Genomic DNA, 15,853 nt, shown 5'->3' with positions numbered 1-15,853 from the left:
CTTATATAGCTTACTGTGTAATCAACCATTTTCTTGTGGCTGCTGGGCATGTGCAGTTGGCTCTTCTCAAGGCCCGAAGGCAGAGCCGACTGTGCATGCCTAGAAGATTAAAACCCAGGATGAAAGAAGACACAGGGAGAGGCCGTTCCTGAATAAGATGGAGGCAGCGCTGGAGATTTCTCTCGCAGCATTGGGGACACCCCCAGTGCTGCGAGAGAACTCATTTGCATACAGACGAAAACCAGAATTTCTACTGAACAGTGGCGCAGAGAAGACATCTAAAGGTAGGAGAAGAATAGGTTTTCTTAAGGCTAATCCTATGTGGTATTGAGAAAAAAAAAACAAAAAACTGTGGCCTACCACCACATTATCCATAAAGTTGTACTTATGTGGTTTTTGGAGATGGGGTGGCCTCCGTTTGTTACCCTTTATTGGGTAGTCAAAGGGGTTGCCCACTTTCAGATGAATATTGAGAGACAAATGTTATGGTTTGTATAATAAAAAGTTGGACAAATTTTCCAATATACTTTCTGTATCAATTCCTCACGGTTTTCTAGATCTCTGCTTACTGTCATTCATTCTGTTACTTCTAGGAGATAAAACTCTTCACCATGGTCATGTGATGTACAGTCCGTGGTCATGTGATGTGCAGTCCATGGTCATGTGATGTGCAGTCCATGGTCATGTGATATACAGTCCATGGTCATGTGATGTGCAGTCCATGGTCATGTGATATACAGTCCATGGTCATGTGATGAGCACACAGGTGCCGCCCGTTACAGTCACATCACCGTAATCAGACATCTGCCTGGTAATCACCCTGACCCCTATCCCATATCTTATACCCACATACAGTCCAATGAAAAAGTTTGGGCACCCCTATTAATCTTAATCATTTTTAGTTCTAAATATTTTGGTGTTTGCAACAGCCATTTCAGTTTGATATATCTAATAACTGATGGACACAGTAATATTTCAGGATTGAAATGAGGTTTATTGTACTAACAGAAAATGCGCAATATGCATTAAACCAAAATTTGACCGGTGCAAAAGTATGGGCACCCTTATCATTTTATTGATTTGAATACTCCTAACTACTTTTTACTGACTTACTGAAGCACAAAATTGGTTTTGTAACCTCAGTGAGCTTTGAACTTCATAGCCAGGTGTATCCAATCATGAGAAAAGGTATTTAAGGTGGCCAATTGCAAGTTGTTCTACTATTTGAATCTCCTCTGAAGAGTGGCATCATGGGCTACTCAAAACAACTCTCAAATGATCTGAAAACAAAGATTGTTCAACATAGTTGTTCAGCGGAAGGATACAAAAAGCTGTCTCAGAGATTTAACCTGTCAGTTTCCACTGTGAGGAACATAGTAAGGAAATGGAAGACCACAGGGACAGTTCTTGTTAAGCCCAGAAGTGGCAGGCCAAGAAAAATATCAGAAAGGCAGAGAAGAAGAATGGTGAGAACAGTCAAGGACAATCCACAGACCACCTCCAAAGAGCTGCAGCATCATCTTGCTGCAGATGGTGTCACTGTGCATCGGTCAACTATACAGCGCACTTTGCACAAATAGAAGCTGTATGGGAGAGTGATGAGAAAGAAGCCGTTTCTGCACGTACGCCACAAATAGAGTCGCCTGAGGTATGAAAAAGCACATTTGGACAAGGCAGCTTCATTTTGGAAACAAAAATGGAGTTGTTTGGTTATAAAAAAAAGGCGTTATGCATGGCGTCCAAAAAGAAACAGCATTCCAAGAAAAACACATGCTACCCACTGTAAAATTTGGTGCAGTTTCCATCATGCTTTGGGGCTGTGTGGCCAATGCCGGCATCGGGAATCTTGTTAAAGTTGAGAGTCGCATGGATTCCACTCAGTATCAGCAGATTCTTGAGAATAATGTTCAAGAATCAGTGACGAAGTTGAAGTTACGCCGGGGATGGATATTTCAGCAAGACAATGATCCAAAACACCGCTCCAAATCCTCAGGCATTCATGCAGAGGAACAATTACAATGTTCTGGAATGGCCATCCCAGTCCCCAGACCTGAATGTCATTGAACATCTGTGGGATGATTTGAAGCGGGCTGTCCATGCTCGGCGACCATCTAACTTAACTGAACTTGAATTGTTTGTCCAAAATACCTTTATCCAGGATCCAGGAACTGATTAAAAGCTACAGGAAGCAACTAGAGGCTGTTATCTTTGCAAAAGGAGGATGTACTAAATATTAATGGCACTTTTCTGTTGAGGTGCCCATACTTTTGCACCGGTCAAATTTTGGTTTAATGCATATTGCGCATTTTCTGTTAGTACAATAAACCTCATTTCAATCCTGAAATATTACTGTGTCCATCAGTTATTAGATATATCAAACTGAAATGGCTGTTATAAACACCAAAATATTTAGAACTAAAAATGATTAAGATTAATAGGGGTGCCCAAACTTTTTCATAGGACTGTAACTGGCTCTACGTCACCTTACCCTGTGTAACATTATTTTCTATAGGCCTCATGGGTTACGTTCTTACCACAGCTGGTAGTGACATAACGTGACTTGTACAATAGGATGGGAGATAGAAACAGGTGAATGCCATGGTAAAGTTGCACATGGTGGAGTGGACAGAAGAGCACAGTTTTAACGTGATTATAGGAATGACCAAAAACAGAAGCCATAATACAGATTTATAATCAATGACATAAATTTATCTCCTGAAATATAAGTCCACAAAGAACATGGCGCACTGCAGTGTTTCTCAAAGAACCAGTGATGGAGGTTCTAGCGCAGATGCTGAATGTGAAATATTACGTTATACAATGTCATTCAGGTTTGTGAGTCACCATTACCAAGTACAGACCAGAAACAGGAGCAGAACAATCATTGCCTGTAGTATATATCTTTATGGTACATGTGCTACCAACAAATATCCACTAGTTGGCACTAGAGGACTTATAACCAGCATAGCACAGAAGGGTATTCGGAAAGCTACCATGAGCCAGCGCTGAGCGGCAGTAATGGAGAATGCAGGACATAACACAGGTATAGGGGTGCAGAGGTAGCGATCACTATGGGGCCCAAGGGATCTCCAACAGCATAAGATAATACCAATATTATAGCTAGTATTTGGTAAGTGGGGGCGCAATTACAGATTGGGCAAGGAGCTTTAAGTCACACCTCTGACTTCAAGTAAGTTATTCCCTTGTCCAGAACAACAACATACCGCCATAATATACAGACCTAATATTACACAGACGGCAGGTTAACAGATATTGATTAAACCGCTAATCCAAAGAACAGATATATTGCTAAAATAAACTGAAACGTGTTGTTTTAGCCACAATGAATCACTGTTCAATCCATGGATAATCCCAGTGAATCTGTGCGGAGCGCCATACAGAACTCAGTTTTCCCAGGATGATCAGATTACTTTGACACAGTATTATTTTTGGCCTGAGTGTTTGTCCACTTGTTACTGCACTTAGAAATACCAGAAGTCTCCAGTGTTTTTGGCCCCGTCACCTGCTCTCCCACTGAGTATAGTTCGCATACAACCTCTAAATGTCCTGTTCAGACTTTTCTCTAAGCATCCTAAGTTCCTTGCGCCAGCACTACTACAGTCCAATAGAAGAAGCAGGCAAGCAATGCAAGGACCAAATGCTTCATGTCTAGTTACTCAGTGTGTGTCTATTGTTCTTCTCCACCCCACCGCAGCCAAAAGTAAAACTGTGCGGACTCGGAGATGGAGCAGCGGCAGTGCAGTTAGTAGGAGGCAATGATGGGACATGGCTCAGTCATCACTTGGCAGTTCCTACAAGGTGTGGGCATCAAGAAAGGTTTTGGCACTACCCCAGTCTCCACGCGGCCTCCTGTGACTGTTAGTATTAGGTACCACCCCTGTGTGCGCCTCAAAACAGGATTTGCGGTAGGAGCGCAGAGGAAGGTCCGACAAGTGAAGCAAAAAGAAGGCCGAGGTGAAAGGTAGAGAGGAGTGGAAGACCTGACACAGAACTCTATGGACTCCAGTCCAGCACTCCCTGAGTGCAGCACAGTCCCAGAACACATGCAAAATTGTCCCCTCCTCCAGGCCACAGCGCCAGCAGTCCATGTGCTTTCTCTGCTCACCACTTTTTAATGCATTTGGTATTCCGTTCAGGGAGTCCCCAAGCAGACTCATCAAACGGAATACCGATCGCAGATGAGTACTGAGCCTTAGGCTTGCATATAGGGAAAACATAGTTGGCCTGTACTTCAATAACGCAACACCAAAAAATGCTGATGTTCCGGGTGTGTTAGGGGGCGTTCACACTACCGTCGGTGTCCGACATGTAGTGTCCGCTCCTAGTGTAACCCCCTCACAGGAGTTACTAATGGTTATTTGGCCATAGAAGTGCCTTACATGTTATGATGGATTGTATGTGTTGTTATGTTTATTCTGTATTCATTTGTGTAATGTTGTTAAGCTATTGTTCTCTGGTTTCACTTGTCCTAGTGAGCTGTGGTCTCCATAGCAACACACACTATGGTGAGTGGATCTGTAGCTGGAACAGGAAATAGTCATAGCAGAGAGAGGAAGTAGTATTCTGTAAGAGCCAGGGAAGGAGAAGCAAGGAGAAGTGTGGCAGTGGCCATCTTGTGTTTCAGACACTGTGCTGTGAGGATTGCCACAGCAGTAGCAGGACAGAGAAGCTGTGTGACAGAGCCCTGCATCACCATCAGTAAGAGGACAGGCTTATATCAGGCTAAGCAGAGCTATAACCCTGGCAGCCTGCACCGACCTCTACTAGGTAACTGAGCCCCTGCAGTAGACCAGAAGCTGGATCTGCAGCCATCTTAGACTCTCTGCTAATACATGGGAAGGTGTCATCCAGCTACAAGCCACTGTGCCACAGCTCACTGCTACAGGACAAGTAACCAGCAGATGCCAGTTACAATAAAGCAGTGAGCACTTCTACTGATCCTGGCCTGGACATTGCCTTCCTTGCAGCTAAGCCCTGGGCAAATGCTCTTTGTTGGAGTAGAGCACTGGCACCCACATCACCATCTCAGCCCAGGGACCAGCGGGTGTCTCAATACTCCAACTGGCGTCACATCTAACTGACTCTGCCTATTTCCCTGTGCACCACTCCTGGGAGTTCTGGTGCCTATAAGGTCACCGTGACAGTCCAGCCTCCTGCACGGTTCTCCCGGGGTGGTCGCAGTTGGCGTCACGAACAGGATTGCTGTGCCATTGAAAAAAAAAAGGGAGGCACTTGAGCTGCCGGCAGGAAAAAGGATCAGTGACTGCGACACTGTGCAGTATCGCCATCTTGGCCCTGCATCGCACGCTATACCTGAATCTACAGCACCGGCAAAAGCAGGTGAGCCACGTACTGCCAGTATGTTTAGGAACAAAGAAAAAAGGGATTTTGTCAGTTTTAAACACCAAGGGTCCAGTAGTGAGGATGAGGAAGAGAGGTGTAGTGTTTCAGCCCCCACAGCTGCAGTAATGCCAATCACAATGCCTTATTACCCAGGTGTGCCATGGCTGCCGCTCTATGTAGGCGAGCCAAATACCCTAAAGGACTTTAAAGAAAAGATGCAAGCAACTTTCAAAGTTTATCCCCTCACTGCTGAGCAGAATGTTGCTATGTTAATGGGTCAGATGGGAGGACTAGCCCTCCGTGAAGTTAAGTCCTGGGATGTTAAGGAGAAACAAACTGTTAAGCAAATATTTGATAAACTGCGCGCCATATTTGAAACTAAGACTCTGTCAGAACTAAAAGCTCGGTTCTTTAGCCGCAAGCAGAACGCAGGTGAAAGTCTTAGAGACTATGCTCTGAGCTTGGATGAAGCTCTCCGCCAGGTTGCGCAGCTAGATCCTCATGAGCTTCACAATTATGATTGCACGCTGAAGGAGCAATTCATCGAGGGTGCTACACCTGATGCAGTTAAAATGCAACTACGTATGCTTAACTCTCAAGACCCTGACCGACCCTTCAACCTATTTAAAGAGACAGCCATCCAAATCCTTAAAGTGGACACAATGCCAGAGGAGCAGCATAATGTGCCCTCAGCTTCTACAGCACCTCCGCCCTGTGTAATCCAACAACCCATTTCTCAGTGCGCACAGATCCAACCTTCTGACTCCAACCTTGAACTCCAAGGACAAATCGCTGAACTTTCAAAGAATCTAATTAAGCTTTGCAAAAAAGTGGATGACCTTCAGCTGACACCACCGAGGTCTCCCTCATCCCGGCACTGGCAGCGACCTTCGCCACGTCAGTATTCACGCAGACCGTTATTCCGACCCGGTCGCAGGGTCACGGACCAGTTTGATTCATCCGGAAGGCCCATCTGTCGAAGTTGTCATTTACCAGGACATGTTGAACGAGAATGCCAGTCTTTAAACTAGGCCGTCCTGGGGCAGAGGACCTACCCCCAGGAGACAACCACCACCATGGTCCACTATCACCTGAATGGGGCCGACGTTTCATTGGAGACCGTCCTATCCTTTCCATCAATATGAACAACATCCCACTGACTGCTCTCTTGGATACGGGATCACAGACGACCACCATGCCCCTTGCCCAGTTTGAAAAATATTGGTCTCAAGATCAGCTACAACCACGCAATCCTCATGAGCAGGTGACTCTAATTGCCAGCAATGGACAAGAACTTAAACAGGTAGGATACTTCCTAGCCACCCTTAAGATTGGCAAAACCGAACTGAAGGATCAAGGGATTGTCATTGTGGACGTTGCCAAAGACAGAGACACTCCCTCCATCATCATTGGGACCAATGTCTTAGTTAATTGTTTTGATGAAGCCATTGCTGCCTTGTCTGACACTCTTCAAATAGCCGCTCCAAAAGAGAGACACATCTACCATAAGGCCATTAAGGTTTTGGTACAACAACAACAGGTACAACTTTCCCAAGGTGAGATCGGAAAAGCTAGGGTGACTGACGCTAGACCCATCATCTTACCACCTGGTCATGTGATGATGGTCTGGTGCCGGGCCAGGTTTGGTGTCAAAGGCAGGGATTACTCCGTGCTCATCGAGTCAATGCCTACGGATCGTACAGTTATTGCTGCCCGTAGTTTGGCTAAGGTGACCCATGGACGAGTCCCTATACAATTGTTGAATTTTGGGGATTCTGAAGTTACACTACCTCGGTATACAGTGGTTGCCAAATTATCCAGAGTTCAGGATGCTGATTGCCTCCAGAGAGTCCATTGTGAAGCTCAGACCACCAATTCACAACCCACATGTAACCCCACTGGGGAGCAAAAAGAATGGTGGCAAGAGATTCACCTTGGAACCCCTGAGACGCCTTCATCTCAGCTGGAAGGGGTATTGCGGGTAGTTCACGAATACGAACACATTTTCAGCAAGTCCCCTATGGACTTTGGGCATGTCACTGCAGTAGAACACACAATTCAAACTGGTGATCATCCTCCCATCAAGCAAAGACATAGGCCCATTCCCCCAGCACAATACCAACAAGTAAAAGGCTTACTCCAAAACATGAAGGATTCCGGTGTCATAAGGGACAGCCGAAGCCCTTGGGCTGCTCCCTTAGTACTCGTCAAAAAGAAGGACGGTACCATTCGCCTTTGCGTGGATTACCGCAAATTGAATGATATCACCCACAAGGATGCGTATCCACTGCCCCGGATAGAGGAGTCCCTTGCAGCTCTTCAGTCTGCAGCCTACTTCTCTGTTCTGGACCTTACCAGTGGATACTGGCAGGTCCCTATGTCCCCAGCTGATGCTGAAAAAACTGCCTTCACAACACCAATGGGTCTGTTTGAATTTGACCGGATGCCATTTGGGTTGTGCAATGCGCCTGCCACATTCCAACGGCTCATGGAGTTCTGTTTAGGTCATCTAAACTTTGAGTCTGTCCTGTTATATCTGGATGATATAATTGTTTACTCCAGGACATATGCAGAGCATTTGGATCACCTTGCGAGAGTGTTTGAGTCTTTGGATCGCTATGGTCTGAAACTCAAACCTTCCAAATGCCATCTCCTAAAATCTGAAATCCAATACCTGGGACACATTGTGAGCGCTGATGGGGTGTCGCCAGATCCTCAGTACACTGAACGGATACGCGACTGGCCAACTCCTGAAACGGTAAAAGACATCCGTAGATTCCTTGGGTTCGCCGGTTATTACCGCCGATTTGTAAAAAACTTTGCCCGGATTGCTGCACCCTTACAGGCTGTACTGATAGGTCAGTCTACCACCCGATCTGGTAAGAGTCCAACTATCCAATGGACCCCTGAAATGCAAAAAGCATTTGATGAGTTAAAAGCGGCCTTAGTCGGTCCGAATGTCCTTGCTTACCCTGATTACAGTAAACCGTTCATTCTGCAAACAGATGCAAGTAAAACTGGACTTGGTGCTGTCCTGTCCCAGAAACAAGAAGGTTTGATTAGACCCATTGCATTTGCCAGTCGATCGCTTCGGGCGACTGAACGTAATGACTCTAACTACAGCTCCTTTAAGTTGGAGTTTCTGGCCTTGGTTTGGGCGGTTACCGAAAAATTCCATCATTATCTCACCGCCACTCCTTTTGTTGCATACACAGATAATAATCCTCTGACCCATCTTAGCACTGCCAAATTGGGAGCAATTGAGCAGCGTTGGGCTTCACGTCTTGCCAATTATCAGTTTACCTTAAAATTCCGTGCAGGGAGGGAGAATGTTAATGCTGACATTTTATCTCGGTTACCCCAAGAGTCAATTAATGACCTAGATGACCCTGACATATGGGAAGAAATTGAACTCCCTGACTTCTATGACAAAGTCACTCAACGTGTTAATCAAAATGTCCGGACTAAATATTGTACCCTTCAGACCGTGCGAGTTGAGTCCCTCCATCATATGGATTGGGAACAAGTCCAAAAACAAGATCCAACATTGCAAAGATTAAAAGACCTTTTAAAAGATTCTAATTCAATAGGTCCAGATAACAATGCAAGCCCTGAACTTCAAAATCTTTGGCGAGAGCGCGGTCGTTTAACCTATCTGCAAGGAAAACTGGTCCGCCGTTATGTAAATCCTCGTACCCATGAGCGAGTGTTTCAGATTGTGATACCAAGACAAGACGCTCCTTTGATCTTGGATGCGTATCATAATCAGTCAGGACATTTCAATGCCCAAAAGACAGAACGAACCATTAAGGATCGTTTCTACTGGGTGGGAATGCGCCCTCAAATTGAACAGTGGTGCCGGGATTGTGCACAATGTGCTTTGCGGAGAGGATCTAACCAACGGGCCCCTCTACAGGGCATTGTCACAGTCAGACCACTAGAGTTGGTAGCACTTGACCACATCAAGTTGACACCAAGTCGGTCAGGTTACACTTATGCACTAACAATGATTGATCATTTTTCAAAATTCATGGTTGTAGTCCCAGTAAAAGATCTCACTGGTAAAACAGCAGCTCGGGAATTCCAAAGACATTTTGGGCGACCCTACGGTTATCCTGAAAAGATCCTTACTGATCAAGGTCCTGCATTTGAGTCAGAGCTTTTTCAAGAGTTCTGTAATCTCTATGGGTGTCAAAAGATCCGCACTACAGCCTACCATCCCCAGGGTAATGGTCTTTGTGAAAAAGCCAATCAAATCATTATCAACATGCTGAGAACAGTTTCCCGTGAAAAACGATCTGAGTGGCCAGAGCTATTGCCAGAGATCACTGAGATCTATAATAACACCAGACAGGATTCCACAGGGTACACTCCTGCATACCTCCTTAGAGGACAGATAGGGCAGCTCCCCGCTGATCACCAAATGGGAGTGATTACAGAGGTTAGGTCCCCACCTTTACCAAATGACACTTGGGTAGCAGAAAGACTAAGGGTTAGTAGAGAACTTCAGGAACTTGTGTGTAAATCTCTGGACCAGGCTAGACACAAACAGGCTCTCCAGTATGACAAAGGAGCAAATGCTCAACCCTTGCAACCTGGAGATAAGGTCCTAAAAAGGCGACATGTTAGGCATCATAAGTTAGAGGATCGTTGGGAAGACAACGCCTATGTTGTCCAAGAGGCACCACATGATAACCCTAAAGTGTGTAAAATTGTTCCAGAGGATGGAGAAGGTCCATCGCAGTTAGTGTCTCGAGATGATCTCAAAGTCTGTCCCTCCTCTTATACAAGTCCAAGAGTGACCCGTCGGTTACCAGCTACTCCACATGCTCTGTCACAACCAAGACGGAAATTACCCTGTATACCCATTCCTGGCCAACATGGTACAGAATTAGGACTTGCTCTGGCTTCCCCTAACTTATACTTCTTTGTGAGACCTACGGTTACACCATTGCAAAGAGAGACTCCTTCTGTGTCAAGGGAAACAAGTGACTCCATTTCCTTAGAGGACTTTGTATCAGAGACTCCGGATACTCAGGTACTCCCTGTTGACAGAGAGGAGGCCTCAGAGCCTGAAACAATTTCTCAAAGGAGATCCCAAAGGGTAAACAAGGGTAAACCCTCAGTTCGCTACAGCCCTTAAAGGAGCATGCCAAGATCAGCCCTAGTAGACTGTGCATTTCAGCTGATCATCTGCCTTGGAAACTTTTGTTTATCTTCACTTCAACAAATAAGCCATATACCTGGTGCCATAGTGGCGACACCATGCTTGGACTGCCCAAAGTTCTACCTCTATGTTTATTATTTGTTCCTAACCCATTTAACGTTTATTCCATTTACTTTGTACTATGGGATATTTAAGCCATTGACTGTTTTCTGTGTTATTGGTAGCCCGAGGACGTGCTACATTCAAGAAGGGAGGGATGTAACCCCCTCACAGGAGTTACTAATGGTTATTTGGCCATAGAAGTGCCTTACATGTTATGATGGATTGTATGTGTTGTCATGTTTATTCTGTATTCATTTGTGTAATGTTGTTAAGCTATTGTTCTCTGGTTTCACTTGTCCTAGTGAGCTGTGGTCTCCATAGCAACACACACTATGGTGAGTGGATCTGTAGCTGGAACAGGAAATAGTCATAGCAGAGAGAGGAAGTAGTATTCTGTAAGAGCCAGGGAAGGAGAAGCAAGGAGAAGTGTGGCAGTGGCCATCTTGTGTTTCAGACACTGTGCTGTGAGGATTGCCACAGCAGTAGCAGGACAGAGAAGCTGTGTGACAGAGCCCTGCATCACCATCAGTAAGAGGACAGGCTTATATCAGGCTAAGCAGAGCTATAACCCTGGCAGCCTGCACCGACCTCTACTAGGTAACTGAGCCCCTGCAGTAGACCAGAAGCTGGATCTGCAGCCATCTTAGACTCTCTGCTAATACAGGGGAAGGTGTCAGCCAGCTACAAGCCACTGTGCCACAGCTCACTGCTACAGGACAAGTAACCAGCAGATGCCAGTTACAATAAAGCAGTGAGCACTTCTACTGATCCTGGCCTGGACATTGCCTTCCTTGCAGCTAAGCCCTGGGCAAATGCTCTTTGTTGGAGTAGAGCACTGGCACCCACATCACCATCTCAGCCCAGGGACCAGCGGGTGTCTCAATACTCCAACTGGCGTCACATCTAACTGACTCTGCCTATTTCCCTGTGCACCACTCCTGGGAGTTCTGGTGCCTATAAGGTCACCGTGACAGTCCAGCCTCCTGCACGGTTCTCCCGGGGTGGTCGCACTAGTGTCCGCTCAAAATCTGTCACGGACACTAGGAGCGGACACTAGATGTGTCCATGACACCTGTCATTCACTTGAATGGGCATCGGGTGCGTTCTTTTGCACTCCGTGCCCGTCCTTCCCTGTCCGCAAGAGAAGATGTCCGACTTCTCAAGCGGACAGAAAAACCCTGCATGCACCCGCTCAAAATCTGTCACGGACACTAGGAGCGGACACTACATGTCGGACACCGACGGTAGTGTGAACGCTCCCTTAGCCGTCATGGGCTGGCAGGGAGAGCCTACCAGACTGCACAGATAAAACTCCCAAAGTTGAGTTAATGCCATCTACTGGATCCTGGCACACAGGATTTAATCCACTTCATTCTGGACTCAACCAGTAGCCATGATGGGCTGGTGAGCGCAGCCTACAAGACCAAACAGCTAATGTATTTGGAGTCAAGGAAGTACCACCTACTAGATCCAGACCAAGCCAAAACCTCCTGGCAGCCTTGTAACCTAGACTGCCATTAATCGGATCTCCTGCTTATGTTTACATTGGAGGAAGGAGGACAGAAGGTCTCTATATATAGGTGGAAAGTAAATAAGCTGGTCATAGTGAGTGGTTGAGATCATAACAGAGCATTCATTCATGGTCCTCAGCTGCTCGCTGCCCTGTACATCTCTCCAGGGACCACTAACCACCACCTGTCCTGTGCTCTGCTCTCAATCTACTTCTATGTAAAGGAAACTTGTTGCCGCCTCTGTTATGTTTCCCTTTCTGATTTCAGCTTTATGTCCTTTATTTGTGTCTGTAATGTCTGTCTATGGGAGGAGTTATACTGCCTTGTCTATTATTCCTAGAGAATGCCCTTAGATTGTAAAACCAGGTCTTAATATAGACAAATTATGAGCAAATTCCTCTTTTTCACCAAGGAGGTCTTATTTGCTTACCGTATATACTCGAGTATAAGCCGACCCGAATATAAGTCGAGGCCCCTAATTTTACCGCAAAAAACTGGGAAAACTTATTGACTCGAGTATAAGCCGAGAGGGGGGGGGGGAGGGGAAATGCAGCAGCTACTGGAAAATTTCAAAAATTAAAATGGTTTTTGGGTGCAGTAGTTGCTGGGTGCTGGGGAAGGGGAGGGGGTGTTTTGGTTGTCTGTCTGCCCCTTCCCTGAGCTTGAGGACTGAGTTTTTTTTCCCCCACGTGGAATTCAGCCTGGCTGTATATAGGGTATCTGCAGTGCTCCTATTAACCCCTTCCTGACGGAACAGGAGCACTGCAGATCCCCTATATTCAGTAGACCGGGCACTGTCAGACACCGGGATACCTAATGTGTTTATGTTTCACAGTCATTTTCTACTTTTACATATATTCTAGGGAAAGGAGGGATTTACAACGTTTATTTATTTTATTTTTTTATTATATATATTTTTAAAGCTTCTTTTTTTCACTATTTTATGGGAGATTCTATACATTACTATTGTGGCTGGTCATAGACCCCCCCCCAAAAAAAAATAAAAAAATAAAAAAATAAAAATAAAACATAAACATTTTTTTTTGCTTGACTGGAGTATAGGCCAAGGGGGGCTTTTTCAGCACAAAAACTGTGCTGAAAAATTAAGGTTATATTCGAGTTTTGTTTTCTGCTTGGTGTCTGCACATATCATGTGGAGAGAAAAGTATTTCTTGCAGTACTTTTCTCTCTGTATGATTCATGCGGACACTACATGGAAAAAACACGGAATGCATTATAGCCTATGGGGTCCATGTGCTTTCTTTGCTGACCGCTTTTTAATGCGTTTGGTATTCCATTCTTACCAGGACATATATGGTCTAATAAGTCCCTGTACCATCTCTCCCTAATAAGACATTACTCATTCTGCTATAATTTTACAGAAATCTACATTTTATTACATGCAGGCGCACTAGTACTTGGCACTTCTTGGCATTTATGACCAGCAAGCAAGGGCAGAGGCATATAAGCGGTCTGTAGTTATACGATATGACATCAAAATGGACAGGTATTGGACCTGTCCTGAATTTTGCCCCGTGCTCACTGCCTCATACACTTGCCCATGATAATATACAAGCGTGTGTATGTAGTCACAGAAATAAATGGAAAGGGCAACAGGGGCCACATGGGGAGCCAGGATACAGTTGTTGAGTTAAATTTTTCCCTCCCCCAGTGGGGATTCATTATTTGCCTCTGCTAAATTTATCTCTAAGAATGGCTGTTGCTAAGAAAAAACCCTGATCCTTGTGGAAGCAGCACAAAGACAGCTGAGGTGCAATTTGGTGGCCGGCAGCAATCTGGCAGAAGAATTCAGGATCTTTAAAAGCCCTTGACTGAGGTGAATTGAGGCAGTCAGCAGCGGACATCACATTGGAAGCGTCCAAATGACCAAAAAGAATCCCTTCCAAATGGGTGGGGATTCACAAAAAAGGCACTGCACTAAATTCAATTTAAAAACACAATCCTTATTGAAGCACACCAATTTGCTTAAACACACGACGCTTGTCAGAACGTCTCAAGTGATAAATGTTTCTTCCTCATTCGTCTACATAGGAAAGAAAAATGGTGAGCAAAATGGTGAAGAATCACACGCAGGTATTATCTTTCACCAGCTCTGTGTGTGACAACAGCCAGCAAGGTGTCAAATCCTGGGTAGTCAGTGCACAGAGTAAGAGACAAAAGAACGGTCTCCCGGTAACTCCCACCTCTGCCAACTCCGCACTCCCTGCCTGACTACTCCATTGACTGATTGAGATCTTTGACTGTTTGAAGGACATAACACTTTGAGTTACTTCAGTAGATATAGGCATTTCCTTTACCATGAGAGATTATTTATTATAGAATAATATGCACAGTAAATATATTTTACATTACACAGGTTTGGAGAATTAAATGTTGAGCCAATTTAGAAGATCTGATGTAAGTATATGTGGGGAGTATATTTTTTTTCTTCTATTTGTCTTTGCTGGAAACTTGAATTTGTTAGACTCCATCAATGATCATCTTTTTTTTCTTATTATTTTTTTTTTAAATAAAATAAAAAGTTGTGTGGAGATTATTATTATTTTTTTTAAATACTTTATTACTGCCTTATTAATGCTCAATGTCTTATTAACAGCATACATTATTAAGGCGAGGCTTAGGGTAAGTTCACACACAGAGATACTGTATCCACCTCAAAATCCTAACCAAAAAGCCATTCAGGCGCGAGATGCTCATTCTTCAGGCCGAGTCACCTCACGATTTGGCCTGAAGACACTCCCTCCTGTAAGGCTAGCTCTGCTCATTCCGAGCCGTACACGCCGGCACTTCCCATTCACTTCAATGGGACTGCTCATAGTGAAAGAAGCAGCCCATTCATTTCTATGGGGAGCGCTCGTATGCCGGCTCCCATAGAAATGAATGGAGCTGCTTTATACGCCGCTTATTCTGAACGTGTTTTACGTTCAGAATAAGCTTCAGTATATGTAGTGTGAATGCATCCTTACTGCGGTTTCCAGAGCCAAAGCCAGAAGTGGATTGAGCAGAAAGGAGAAGTATAAGGCCCCATTCACATCTGCGTCTGCTTGGGGACCCCCCTGAATGGAAACCTATATGTATTAAAAAGTAGTTACCTGGGAAACCTGCAGACCCCATAGACTATAATGGTATCCGTGTGGTTTTCGCTCAGTTTCCAAACAAAACATGTGGAGAGAAAAGTCCTGCAAGCAGCACTTTTCTATCCACATGTTTCGTGTGGAAATCACACGGACTCCATTATAGTCTATGAGGTCCGCGCGTTTCTCAGGTAACCGCTTGTTAATGCGTATAATTTTCCATTTGAGGTGTCACCAAGCGGACTCCTCGAACGCAGATGTGAATGGGCCTAAGAGCTTACTATTAGAGATGAGCGAACACTGTTTGGATCAGCCGTTCCGAACAGCACGCTCCCATAGAAATGAATGGAAGCACCTGTGACGCTGACTTTGCCGGCGGCTGGCCGCTTAACCCCCCATGTGCCGGCCGCTTCCATTCATTTCTATGGGAGCGTGCTGTTCGGAACGGCTGTTCCGAACAGTGTTTGCTCATCTCTACTTACTATATGTTTCCCATTCACTTTTGTAGCCATTTATGGCTTTGGCTCTAAAAAAAAAATGCAGCAAAATCTACAACAAAACAAAACTGTGTTTCCACAACGTGCAGCTTCAACCAAAGGGTGATTCTGTTTGTA

Source organism: Leptodactylus fuscus, chromosome 2, assembly GCF_031893055.1.
Source record: "Leptodactylus fuscus isolate aLepFus1 chromosome 2, aLepFus1.hap2, whole genome shotgun sequence".
In the NCBI taxonomy this organism is placed as follows: Eukaryota; Metazoa; Chordata; class Amphibia; order Anura; family Leptodactylidae; genus Leptodactylus; species Leptodactylus fuscus.
This window is presented reverse-complemented; position numbering follows the sequence as displayed.